This window comes from Sceloporus undulatus, chromosome 2, assembly GCF_019175285.1.
Source record: "Sceloporus undulatus isolate JIND9_A2432 ecotype Alabama chromosome 2, SceUnd_v1.1, whole genome shotgun sequence".
Lineage (NCBI taxonomy): Eukaryota > Metazoa > Chordata > Lepidosauria > Squamata > Phrynosomatidae > Sceloporus > Sceloporus undulatus.
In genome coordinates, this window is record NC_056523.1 from 89,853,881 (window position 1) to 89,868,331 (window position 14,451).

At 40.0% G+C, this 14,451-nt stretch overlaps 1 protein-coding gene across 2 annotated transcripts in view; it reads left to right on the forward strand.

Annotated features, from left to right (window-relative positions):
* Positions 1 to 4,028: 4,028 nt before the first annotated feature.
* SPARC (secreted protein acidic and cysteine rich) overlaps positions 4,029 to 14,451 on the forward strand; it is a 31,734-nt gene continuing 21,311 nt past the window's right edge. The window contains exon 1 of one of the 2 annotated variants that reach the window (XM_042453723.1): positions 4,029 to 4,211. The gene's annotated coding sequence lies outside the window, so the exon portion shown is untranslated. The remainder of the gene's footprint in view (positions 4,212 to 14,451) is intronic. The other variant, XM_042453722.1, reaches the window with a different exon arrangement.

Below are 14,451 nucleotides of genomic sequence, written 5' to 3' on the forward strand. Positions count from 1 at the left end.
TATAATGGAACTTTTAGGAAGCCAGTGATGAACAAAAAAGGGCACTTAAACATTTTTTTCCACCCAAAGTTCTTTGTCTGAGGTCTATAGAGGTCCTTGAGGGAGGTGACTGGATGCTTTATGAGAGACTGTTCAAAAGCACCATTGTCTCCTTATTTTCATATTTGTTACCTCCTGGTTTTCATATTTGTTAAGGTCAACAATGGCATATTTAGAAGTGCTTTGTTTTAGTGTGCCAGGAAGTTTGACTCTCCCAGTTTTTTTAAGGCAAGTTGAACTCAGTGAATTTTATTGCTGAGTAGACATGTATAGGTCTGCACTCCCTGTAAATGCCATTACAGGTAGTGGAATGGAATGTGTGAACCACCATTGTTCTGGAATAATCATCCATAAATATTAGATCCAGAAAAAAATTAACCACTAGTCTAGTGAGTTACTAATTGTATCCCCCTTGACTAAGCCTTGTGAGTAATCTGGTTGATACCACTTTAGCTAAGATTGTACCAGAGCTCATAAATGTTGCTTTTGCAATTACAGTTCTCTGATTTCCTCAGCCATCATTGTGTATCACAGCTACTAAGACTTAAATTTTGCTGGTCCCTCTCTCATCTCCCCAAAATTATCTAGGGCTAGGCAGATCATGCTACAGCTTTCATTTGGGCTATACATTATGATTCAATCTCATGATTTAAAAGTCCAGTAAGGATTCACCTCCCTTCTCAAGTTTTACATTTCATCTCACAAGCAAGGAAGACCCAATCAGAACTGAAACTTGTATTTCAGAGAGACAAAACACCCCATATATTTTGTACTTTTTGCAGTCTGCCATATTGAGCACTATGCAAGTTCCTTGAACAATTTTTGTTGGGAGCATTACTGGTCCCTTATATGGCTTTTGACTTGGTCATGATAATGTAATGTAGTAGACAGTGGCATGTCTACATTGTATTTTCAAGTCACCTGTCAACATATAGGGACCCCATGAATTTCAAAAGGTATTTTAAGGCAAAGAAAATCAGAGGTGGTTTTGTCAGTCTGAAATAGAGCCTATAGCACCTGGAGTTTGTTGGCAATCTCCCATCCAAATACTAACCAGGGCTGACACTGTTTAGCTTCCAAGATCAGATGGGATCTCCTGCCTCAGTAATTTTAAAACCCAGATTTAATGGTTTTATAATCTACTCCCTTTAGGTGACCATATATGTTAATTTATTTTGAAGTACACCACCAACATATCTCTTCCCACATGCCTGCAACCATTCCGTGCTTAACAACAGCTTCCACATTCCTGAGAGGTCATAGGATGAAAATGCATCCTGTTCAGTAACCCTGATAAAAAGTAATACTCTTAAACATATGCAATTTCATATTATACACTCACTTGAATCCTAGCACCGTCAGGACTATAGGAATAAAAGGGATTTTGCTTCTATTCTCCTGATGCTGTTCACATTTAGCTAGGGACCTTTCACACTATTTTATTTATTTATTTAAATATTTATAGCCTGCCCTATATCAAAAGATCTTGGGGCAACTTACAAATAATGTTAAAACAAGTTAAACAGTTTAAAACAATAAAATAATATAAATAAGCTAAAAATATTTTAACCATCACAATGGATTAAAAACAGATTTAAAGGTTTTAAAATAGTACTATAATTCCACTATTTCGGGTAATTCCACTTTAACTACCATGGTTCTATCCAATGTATTCCTTCAGAGTTGCAGTTTCATGAAAAATTAGCATGCTCAGCCTCTAGTGCTACACCAATCCCAGGTTACCACTGGATGAAGCCATGACAGTTAAAGTGTTTCTGAAGGGCTGTGATTGTGTAGCATGAAAGGACCCTTGTCAATAAGGATCACTTTACTGTAGAAAAATATCATTTACATTTAACATGAAACTAGTAAAGTTAGCACCAGTAACCATGTACCTGTCAGATTAATTATCCCCTGTGTTTTCAAAATATGAATACAGAAAGGCATCTAAAGTGACTACATAAGCCTGGGTGGTGCCCAGCACACCCATACTAGCCCAAATGTTGATGCTGGGCATGTTTGTTACTGTCCCCATCATTATGATGCTGGAATTTGTTTGTTTGTGAGATCCAGCTCTAAATGCACACAGACAATAGACACAGTGTCTGAAATACAGCAAGGAACAAAAACTTCCTGGCAATGCATCATTTATTATCTGAATAAATTAGTGTTCAGACGGGATGATTTGTTAATTACTTGAATTATTGAACTGATGAGCAATTACAGCCAGCGCTCCAGCTGTTGCTGTGCCACTGCAACTCCCATAATCCTTTAACACTGGCTATGCTAGCTAGAGAAGTTGCAGCCCAGCAACAACTGGAGGGCCACATGTCTCCTGATGCAAACTCTACTAACATTTCCACTTCGAAAGAGAGGGGTCCGAAAGCATAATTATCACATTTCAGCTGAAAAAAATAGAGCTAGCTACCAATCATGTTTACATTACATTTTACTAATACAATGGACAGACTCTAGTTCGCATTAGAAGAGATGCACGATCACTCATTATGTACTGTCTGGCCCTTACTCAACACAGAATTAGTGCCCTTAAGCCCATTGGAATCAATGGATTTAAGCTGCACTGGATTTGTTGCTGCAATGTGTAAACAAGACCAGAGCAGCTTTATTGTGTGTCAGGAAATTGGCTTCTCCTGTAAGAACGGATATACTGCTCTCTTGTACCCCTAGGGCCAATTCACACATGAAGGCCTATTCAGGGTTAGGCTGATTCCTTACAAAATCTCCATACAAGATACTACCCAGAGAGAACAAACGGGCAGCCTTTCCAGCTGTTCTGATTTGGCAGGGACAGTCCCTATGAATTCTCTATTGTCCTATTTTTTCCAAATATTTTTAAAATGTCTCACTTTCTTTCTCCTCTCTCCACTTTCCCTTTTTGTCCTCAGCTTACTTCATTTGTTAAAAACAGAATTCAGAGTGCAAAAATAATTTGGATTCAGTAAACTCAGTGGGAGATGGAGAAGAAGGGTTGAAATCTTGCTTTTCCCAGTAATCTCAGGCAAAGCAAACTACTGCAGCCTCTCCTAGTTTGTGTATTAATCATAGAATCATAGAATCGTAGAGTTGGAAGAGACCACAAGGGGCATCCAGTCCAACCCCCTCCCTTCAATCAAAACATCCCCGAGAGATGGCCATCCAGACTCTGCTTATAGACCTCTAAGGAAGGAGACTCCACTACACTCCGAGGAAGGAGTGTGTTTCACTGTTGAACAGCCCTTACTGTCAGGAAGCTCAGTCACAACTGTTAATTCTGCCCCAACATTTGAGGGAGGCCTGCTTTAGCTTCCTAACCAAAATGCTTCACTGTAGCAAATGAAGACCCTCTTGGGCAGCATACATAACATGCATATTTTATTAGTGTGGAGGGGAAATGTGTATAAAGCAAATAAGCAACAACTACAAAAACAAATAAATATTGTTGCAGATTTGTTTGGCTGAACAGCAACTCTTGGCTGAAATCCTGTTGGTTAATCCAACTAGAATACATACATTGAATCAGTTGTTGATTAAGCAATCCATATATAATTCCCATTGATTCAACATGGCTACACTAGTCAGAACTAACAGCATTTGGGCCCTTATTCACTTGCAAGGCCACAACTGCAGATTTTTTTAGCTCAATTGTACACCAATATACAGCTATCTCCACTATTCTGCATCCTCCTTGTTTGCATAAACAACTGTGCAACTGTGTCCCTCAAACTGGCATGATTTCTGGGGAATATTTATTTCCAAAAGTCATTAGATCTCTTTTGGAGGCAGAAAGTAACAAAATCATCCTATTGAAATATGGACATTCAGCAGTCTCTGCTAGAAATGCAGCCATCACCTCATATCCTCTATTTATCCTACTTTTAGAGACTCTCTAAAGGCAGTGTTTTTCCTCTGCCATTACTTGATTGCTCTGGTCTATCATTTTAGCTTTTGGCCACAGCCTCAGAATATATTTAGGGAGATGTGGGGGAGGTGAAAGCCAACCCACTTGTAGTGAGAGAGAAAGAAACACAGATTTGGAAAATAGAGGAGGAGAAAGAAACCCAGCCCAGCCATCCTCTGGAACACTTTCCTGTTGCCACCTTCAAAGACATTTAGATTCCTTCAGACCCTTGAAGAGACTGAAGTTTTCTCAGCTCCATCGCCCTGTCCCTGAGGTATGGCATAAAATCCTCCTTTCTTGTTTTCTTTCCATTATCCTGCTTTCTGCTATTTCTTACTGCTCAACTTCCTTTCTCAGGAGTAAGCAAACAAATGATAATGTGCAAAAAACTAGGATCAGCATCTGAATTATAAACTAACAGAGGAAAGGCAGTTGTATTATGTGTGGGGGTATTCTGTGTTTTACTTTTCCTTGCAAATGCATTCTTGAGTCTTTTGCTTGCTGTGCCCTACTTTTGGTATGCAGTGCATGAAAAGTGTTTTCTTATAGCAGAGGCATGTTAATAACTTTAGACTGGCAAAGGTTTTTTTTTTTTTAAAAGGTCTCTTCTGCCTCGACATCAATATAATTTGCTCATCATATACATATACATACAAACTCTCTCTCTCTTGGAAGAGGCTACAGTAATTTCTAAAGAAGTTGTTACTCTGTCTCAAAGATTTCACAATTAATTCCCTGGCTAGTTAATTGAGTTGGCACATGGAATACACCCAGTCATTGGGCAGGTCAAGCTACAGGGCATCTGAGGAACTGAACTTGTCAAGAGGATTTTATCTTAGCAAATTTAGCCCATTCAGAAGCCCATTAAAAGGACTAGGGAGTATTAAAATACCCTCTCCTCTATATCATCATCCTTACTTGCTTGGTGTTTTGCCTAGGACAGGGTTTGGAAGACTGGCAACATACCAGAAGGAGAATTAATGTCAAGCCAGGATGTTGCAAACCTATTAAAAATGAAGAGCTGTTGCTCAAAAAGAACTTTATTGCCTTTAAAGGCAGCAGCTGCCTCTTCCGCTCCAAACCATGGAGAATAAATATAATTCAATTGCTTCCCATCTTCCCATCTTTCCTCTTTTTTTCTTTTTCTTTTATTTTTTGGAGCTATGATTTTGTTCCAGAAACTTCACTAAAACAGTTTACTGTAAAATGCAGGTAGAAATTTAAGTGCCAAGAAGGAGAAAAAGAATTCCATTGGCCAGACTAGTTTTATTCTTCTCAAGTAACATTAAAGAAAGAAAAGGAAGGAAGGAAAAGAAATGAAACATTTTTAGTTTGAAAGAAGAGAGATGGTGTGTGTGTGAGAAAGAGAGAGAGGGAGGGAGGGTTAAAGTAAATGCATGCACAGTTTCATGAAGCTCTTTGAACAAAGCCATTGTCTGCCACATAGGCAAGAGGAGGGGGAGCAGAGAGATATCAACTTTTCAAACTTTTGCCAAGTCCCGCCTGCTCTGGGGGGGAAAAAAACTCTCTTCTCTTGTGTGACTATCCTACAATGGAATGTCGGCTCCCATGGAAACCCATTCAGGGACTTCTGGTTCAGGAGATGTACAGCCTCAGAAGTTGAAAAAGAAGGATGGTTTCAGATGAAAGCATTTTCCCCTTTCTCCTTCCCCTAATGGAAGAATTTAGATGGTGAAAAGTTCAAAAGTTTCCCCCCCGGAAATAGTGTTGTCTTGATTCTGAATTTGTCCCACTATGCAACATCTAAAGAAATATTTGTGTAGATTGTATCTTGATTTATTAACATTTTTTATTAGAAATAGCCTGTCTGCTTATTATTTCTTATTATTATGCACATCTTGGGAGAGGTGAAAAGTCACTGCTATTATGTGCCTTCAAGTGGACTCCAGTTTATAGCAACCATATCATAGAGTTTTCTGGGTAAGATTTTTTTTTTCAGAGGACATTTGCCATTGCCTTCCTTTTAGGAAACTTTGTGACTTGCCCAAGTGAGTTTCCAGGGCCAAATGGGGATTTGAACCCTATTCTCCTGAAGTCTAAGTCCAACAAACTCTTATACCATGCTTGCCCCCTTGAATGTGTGTTTGTGTGCGAGAGTGAAAAGACAGTAATAAAAACAGTAATAAAAAAGAAAGTAATAAAAACAGATATGTCATGGGCAGCAAATGCAGTCTAATCCAATGCATAGTGCACCATTAAGTCAGTAAAAGAATTTAACTCAGTATCATCAAACCCAGAGCTTAGTTTGTGCCAGGCATCACCATGATTTGGTTACTCAGTATCTCTGTGTTCAGCTGTTGGGCTCCATTCTGGAATATGGGGAATAAAATGTAGAAAAATGAACATAATGTACTTTTGTCACTAATTACTGTCTGTCTCTTGCTTCTCTAGTTCAAGAACAAGGGGTCAGGTTCTCCCCAGCATGCCCTTTGCTTGCTGTTTGATTGTTCATGGAAAGAACATCAATTAAGCACACGGTTATTTATGCCAGCAGTATCTGATTATGGCTGAAAACAAAGGGCTATGATTGAACACACTTGCCCTTCATTAGACTTGATTGTGTGGCTCACAGCTTAATCATACAGCAACCACTAAGAATGGTTGCTGTATCATTTGTGCATTAGTGTATATGGGGGGGAGGGGGAAGAGGGAGAACTGAAGGAGTTTCACAGGTGGCAACTGTCTGGGCTTCTGTCCAATCCAAATTTCCGGTCAGTTCTTCCTTAGAACACAGTGCTAAGAGGTGACAACGTGACTTTTTAACAGCTGAGCTTGCTTTGATGGCACCACTGAAACTATATGATAACATGACCAAAATTAGCTGTAAAATTACATTCACAACAAGCCTTCATTTCCCATGCCTAGCATCATTAGTCCAACTCTCCCCTGAAGTTTTTGGGCTCTACCACTTCTGTATTCAGGAGCTCCATGCTCATAACTGACTGCTCCCTGATGGTGTATCTGCATTGCAGAAATAATCCAGTGTGACACCACTTTAATTGCCACAGTTCAATGCTATGGAATTCTGGGATTTGTAGTTTGCTGTGGCACCAGAGGTTTCTGATAGAGAAGGCTAAATATCTCACAAAACTACAATTCACATAACTGTAGAAATGCAAAGAACCATGGCAGTTAAAGTGGTGTCAAACTGGATTATTTCTGCAGCGTGGATGCAGCCTGAGTGGGGAAGTGTCCTGCACATAAAGAGCTAATTAGCTTTGGGGTGAAGTGTTCTGGCCTGGCCTTCTCCCTTACATATTGGGTTTCTGTTTACAGAGAATTGCTTTTGCATAGAGGAACATTCATCTTTATGAGTTCCACCCCAATCACACAAGCATTTTGGTGTAATGTTTTGAGTGTTTACGATTCTGAAGACCAGGGTTTGATTCCCTGCTTGGCCATGGAAACCACCAGGTGATCTTGAGGAGTCACACAGTCCCCAAAAACCTTAGGGTTGGTATAAGTTGGAAACAATTTGAAGGCACACAACAGTAATTAAACCAGGCATGGACTAGAGGGCCCTTGAAACAGAAAAACAACAGAGGACTGTCTTCTGTAAAGTATAGCACGTAGCAATCCAAAATATGGGACCTGACCCCAGAGGTGCCCATGATGACATAGGGCAGGGATGTACAAATTCCAGTCAAATAGATGATGTGGGACTACATCTCCCAACATTCCTCCCCATTGTGTGTGCTGCCTAGGGCTGCTGGGTGTTGCACTACAACAACACCTAGAGGACTACACTTTGTGCACCCGACATAAAAGGTCATTGGGTACTTTCTGGTGAGATGAAGCAACAGAGCACAACTCTCTTGTGCTCCATTTCCCCCTATGATGAAGGCAGGGGGCAGGCTGGTTTTGGCTGGGCCAAAAGGAACGCAAGGCAACTGTGCTACAATTCCTTCTCTGCTGGCAGACCAGAAATGTGAGATCAGCCCAGCAGGCATATGGATCTACAAGGGAAGGAAGTACTATCACTGCCAATCCTTCATTGCAGGCTGAAACTACCCTCCAGCCCCACACATTTTAAGAAGACTTGTCTGAGAGTCCTGAAAAATACAAAACAAGATGGTCCCACTGCAATCTGAAACTGAACTTGGGGGGGGGGATGGACTATAGTTTCCAAGACTGCTCATCCAGCATGGTCACAGGCCATGCTAGTTGGGGGATTCTGAGAACTGTAGTCCCAAAATATTTTCCCCAAACTTTGGTTTAAAGTGGTTTAGTTAGTCTTAGGTCTATCACCTCAGTTGGAATGATGTCCCAGTTCATGAAATATCATAATAAAGCCTGTGATCTGCTTTTATTTTGGAAACTATTTGCTAAACCGGATTAGAAAGAAATCTGGCATGTGCAGCCAAGGACTAGCACTGAAAAGTTAGATTGTTTTCTTACTAATATTATGGTTATACAGGGCGAGTCTCTCTGATCCAAAATTCTGAAATCCAAAATATTTCAAAAACCAAAACCTTTCCCATGGGTGGCTGAGATAGTGACACATTTGCTTTCTGACGCTTCAGTGTACAAAAACTTTGTTTCCGTATTAAAAATATTGACTAAAATTACCTTCAGGCTATATGTACAAGATATATGTAAGACATAAATGAATGTTGTGTTTAGACTTTGATCCCATCTCAAAGATCACATTATGTATATATATGCAAATACAGGTATTCTAAAATAAATAAATAAATAAACCCAAAATTCAAAACACTTCTGGTCCCAAGCATTCTGGATCAGGAAGGAATCACTTTGTAGAATACTTTTTCTTGTCTGTACCTTAAAACTTGGCTTGATGCCCTTAAGCAATGGATATTTTGACAGGCCAGTAACTGTATGGAACCATACATGTAGCACTGACAAACCAATTATTGGATGGCAAGAAGCTCCTCTTTAAAAATAAAATCAAACAATAAAATAGTGATACATTCATGGCACCTGTCCTGCAGAGCAGATAGATACAGTCCATTTAACAGATGGAGAATATAAATCTACCTCCATTTAATAATAATAATAATAACAACAACAACAACAGCAACAACAACAATTTATTTATACCCCGCTATGATGGAGAAGGGCAGGAAACAACATACTGTCCTGGAACAGGAAGCCAGTCAGGAATAGGATGGCAATCACAGTGTTTTGATTCATTCCTCTTTGCCACTATTGTTGCACTCTGTAGCCAGTCTGGCCTCTGAAAGACACTGATTGACCATTGATCTTTTGCAAGCTGCTATTTCTTATATTACGTTCTCAATGGTAAAACTGTTGATATAAAGTTGACTTCACAGAAAATGAAAGGATAAAGATTTTTAAAACCATACACAGATTATAAGTACTATATTGTGTATTCATGACTATTAAAGAGTTCTGCCTTAAGTACTGTGTTTCTCCAGGCATTGTGGGTAATCAAAATGGTGGCTAGTCCAGTCACACCCCCAATATCTTGGAATTCTCATAGCCCCAGTCACCATGGCCATAATGGGGATGATGGGGATGTTGCACAACATCTATTGGGGTAGGGTGCTGGGTTCAGGCAATACTAGGCTAGATTTAGTTGCCCCGCGGTACTTGAAGTATTGTTGTTATTACTCCCAGTGCCAGGTTAGCCTGTCAGGGTACATGAAAAGTAGAGGTTGCCTACCAAAGGGCATTAACCCAGTGTGTTATCAAATTTGGAGCTTGTTCCTCTTCCTGGCAAGTTTTTGTGTCCTGAAACCACAAATAAAAACCAGTTTCTCTGGAATTGTAATACTGAGGTCTCTTTCATGTCCACTATCCTAATCTACACATACTAACCTGGGCTGTATCCATTAGAAGGTCAGCAAAATTTATTTCAGAATCATTTGGATACATTCAAGGGATCCTGATTCTGAAGATGGCAATGTGAAGTCCAGTGTGTGTATGTCCTCAGAATGTTCAACATAGTGCCATAATTGTGTAGGGACTTAGTCCCTGCCCAATCTGTTTACACTCTTTAATTCAATACATGGGAGATCATAGAGCAAGTGATAGAAAACAAGTCTAGAAGATACACACACATACACGCATTCTTAGATCTGGTTATAGTTGAGAAGCCTTCTGCAACCTATCCCTCTAGATGTTTTGGACTATAACTTCCAACATCCTTGGGCATTGGCTATGTTGGCTGTGCCTGATGAGGGTTGCATTCCAAAATGTCTGGAGGGAAACAGTTTCTGGAAGGTTGCAGCAGAATATGAGAACCAAAGATTTCAGTTGTAAGTGAATATGTGGCAGCTTCCAGATAATGAGGACAATCAGCTGTCAAATGCAAAATTAGAAGTTTCTATACCTTCACAAAATGTGCAGGCAAGTACCAGCAATTGTGGTGAGCTTGCAACTGGCTTGTGCCACTGCCAGCTGCTTCTCTGTAGCCTTGGGTCTCTTGGTGGCAGTGGTGACGAGTGGTGGCAGTGGTGACGATGATCTGCTGCTACTGCCCAGCAGCCAGCAATGCAGGAAAGGGAGGTGATGATGGCAGGAAGGGGAGGAATCCGTGGCACCATTTATGCTGCTGGTGCTGCCAACCAGACCCAGAAGCACTGCCCCTGTGCTTCCAGTAGCTGCATCAGCCTGAGGGTATGACTGGGTGTCTCCTCCACCGAAGTGTCACCCAGTGTGGTCCATATTCCTCACACATCCCCAGTGATGTCCCTGGCTCACAGAACTGTCTCGCCCTGCATGCATCTACTCCATAAGAGTGAGCTGCTATAAGGTGAATATGGCTGTCAACTTGATGAAGAATTCATCATTGAGAGCCAGCATGGTGTAGTGGTTTGAGTATTGGATTATACTGTGGAGACTAGAGTTCAAATCGCTGTGACTAGCCATGTGGAAACATACTGAGTGATCCTGGGCAAATCACATTCCCTCAGTCTCAAAGGAGTCTCAGGGGAGACTCAGAAGCAACCCTCATCTCCTAAACAAATCTTGCCAAGAAAACCTTTGTTAGGTTTGTCTTATGATAGCCATACATCAGAAATGAGTTGAAGACATGCAACAACAATAGCCTGCAATATTATTTTCAGTCACTAGGTGCCATGGTCTCTCTCTGCCTCTTTCTGTCAAGTTACAGTCACAAATGGTATAACCTGCAGCCAGGGGCATGAATGGTGGTAGTGGAATAGCGCATGCTTGACGCAACTTCTGCTTCCTGCTGCAGGATCCTCACACTTAACAAAAAATTGATGGGAGAGACAGAGAGACAGAGACAGAGAGAAATGACATGATTATCTTGGTGGCGGATAAGAGTGGGGTACTAAAAGAGTACCAGCATAGAAGAAGAGAAAGAAAAATATTGTGAGGGTAAGATAAATAGCATAGGGAAAAAAAGAAAGAGCGCTTGGACATATGAATGAGGGAAAAGAGCAACTGAATAGGTGAGCAGAGAAGAATCAAGTGATTCCATGGGAGAGGGGAAAGGTGGATGAGTAAAAGGAAAGGAAGATAATTTGGATCAGTAGTTGAGTGGAGAGAAACAGTACCTGGCTAGCTGAGAAAGAAGGATCATTGGAGTGGATGGGGGAACTAAGAGATTTCTAAACTGTGTGAAATTGGGTATTTCTGGTGTTCATGGAACTCAGCAGGGGGAGAGGAGAAAACAAGGAGGAATCTTGCCCTGCTCAGTAAGCCTTAGCAAAAAGAAACTTTTGGACCTTCTCATACCTTCTATGTTCTTCATTAATACTGATTACCATCTTGACTTCAGTATGATGTTGCTTGACTACCCATCTCCTAATTTTCATCTGTGAAATGATAGATGGTATGAAATCCTATTGCCTTAATCAGAGTTATACTATGACCGTGTTTGCATTAGCACTGAAGAATTAGTGCAGTGTGACCCCACCTTAACTGTCATGATTCAGTGCTTTGGAATTCTAGGATTTGTATTTTTGTAGGACATTTACCATTCTCTGTCAAAGAGCTTTGGTGCCACAACAAACTACAAATCCCAGGATTGCATAGCACTGAGACATGGAAGTTAAAGTGGTGTTAAACAGCATTATTTCTGCAGTGCAGATGCAGCCTAAATCTGGTTCAAACTTCCAGTGTCCCCTAGAATTAATTCCAGGTTGCAGCTACACTTTCTCCAGCCTCAAGTACTTTCTTTGTCTGATGGGACATTTGAACACATGGGAGATTAAGTTAAAGAAACAGAAACAACTCTAAACATAAAATCTAAGAAAGTATTCATTTTAATTTCAAGTGTATCAAGCATATCAGCTTGAATTGTTAGCTTTAGTTTAATTGTTATAGAATTATAGATTGGATGACCTCAAGAGTCAATCAGTCCAACTCCCTGCTATGCAAGAACACAGAATCAAAGCACTTCCAACAAATAGCCAGCTTTTGTAAAAACCTCCAAAGAAGGGGACTCTACCACACTCTGAACCAACATGTTCCACAAATTGGTTATGGGCCAATTTTAATTCATGAGATCAAATTGTAATGGTGGGGTATAAGATAATAGTGAGAGCCAGGTTGTTGGAGTGGTCTAAGCATTGGACTGTGACCCTGGAGACCAGGGTTTGAATCTCTGTTTGGCCATGGAAACCCACTGGGTGACCTTGGACAAATGACACTTTCTCAGCCTCAGAGTGAGGAAAAGGCAACCCCTTCTCTAAACAATCTTGTCAAGAAAACTCTGTGATAGGTTCGCCTTAGTATCATCATAATTTGAAAATGACTTAAAGACTCAAATCACTACACCAAGTTGGTTCTCCATTATTGTTGATTGAAAAATGCACTGGGTTTCCATGCCTGAGTGGGGATTTGAACCTTGATCTCCAAAGTGATCTTTTAATGATCTCTTGGACTAATCTCTTAGTCCAACACTCAACCACTACACCAAGCCCTCTGCAAGCTAAAGGTAGTTTTAATTAAAATTAACTAATCCATTAAAACAACAACTTTTAAGCACACACCCCTAGGGTCCCATACCAGGTTTCTCATGACTTGTTGTCACAGCTTTGGAGCTAAGATGAAGGCAAACAAAGGGACACACACACACACACACACACACACAAACACACACATGTGCACATACCTTTTTATTAAAACAAGCAGCAAATAGGTGCCAGATTTAATCATACTTACAATAAATCAGTTGAAGGCAAAATGACTTCATAACTAATTGAAGTTCTTTTGATTTAATTGGATCTGTTCTTAAGTGCAACTAAATCTGAATCCAAACAGTTATATGGATGTCTGTTGCCTAAGTTTGACCAGGACTCTTGCCATATGGACTGTGCTGACATTTCCAGGTAATGACTGTAAAAAGTTGTTTAGTTTTCATGATCTCAGACATTTTCCCCTGCCGGTATGAAACCCACAGAGTGGAAATGTACAGAAGAGCATGGAGGCTATGGATTCTTTTATCCAGTTGTTGTTGGCAAATGGGGGGGGGGGAATCAAGACTATTTTGTTCAACTTCTCTAATATAAAAATAAATATGATGTAGGTATTTTGGACTATAAACAATAAGGATTTTGTATGAATTTTAGATATATTTTATGTATGTCTTACCTTTTATAAACATTATAGCCTGAAATAAACCATCTGAATCAAAAAAATGTTATTATTATATTTATTTGTATCCTGCTGTTTTCCCAGAGCTGGGACTCAGAGCCTCTTCACAACATTTAAAAACAATACAATTAACAATACAATGAATCAAAAATGTAATTATTTCAGTTCCTAATGGAACCACCCATACTATCCTATCTAAGTATTTGCTGTGAATACACTGGAAGGCATTTTAGATACTTTTTTGTTAATTAGTTATTCTAGAAATCAGACAAGGTGCTTGGTCATTCCTTTTCTTTTATGTTTTAGTACTATTGCATAATAAAATCAGTGCCAGTCTCTTAACAGTTCTCACACCTGCCTCTGGAAATCCTCTTGGAATCCATAACAAAAATGTTTTATCCAAAGCCTTATCACATCAGTGGCTTAAATTTTTGAACATAAGAGCAATCCTGAATGAGACCAAGACAATATCTTAGCATACTGTTATTGTGCTATTATTCCACTTTAATTGCTATGTCTGCTTCCTGTGGCATTCTGGGGCCTGTAGTTTAGTGAGGTCTAAGAGCACTTTGGTTAAGAAGTCTAAATGCCCTTCCCTAAATCCCAGAATTCCACAGAAGGTAGCTGTAGGAGTAAAAGGGGAATAATAGTGCTATGACAGTATAGTGAGGTATTGAGACAAAGTCCTGTCTAGTTAAATGTTCAGTGACCAAGTATGTAGTTGCTATAGGAAAACCACAAGTAGGATCTGCACCCTTCAGCACCTTCCTGCTCATGCTCCCTAGCAACTCATATTGAAAGCCATACTACCTACCATCCCTTGAGGCCACACATAACCATCATAACTAGTAGCCATTGACAGCATATGACAATGCAAATACATCCTGTACATATTTCAGTTAGAGTCAAAACAGAACCAAGAAAGACATATCTCTTGATGT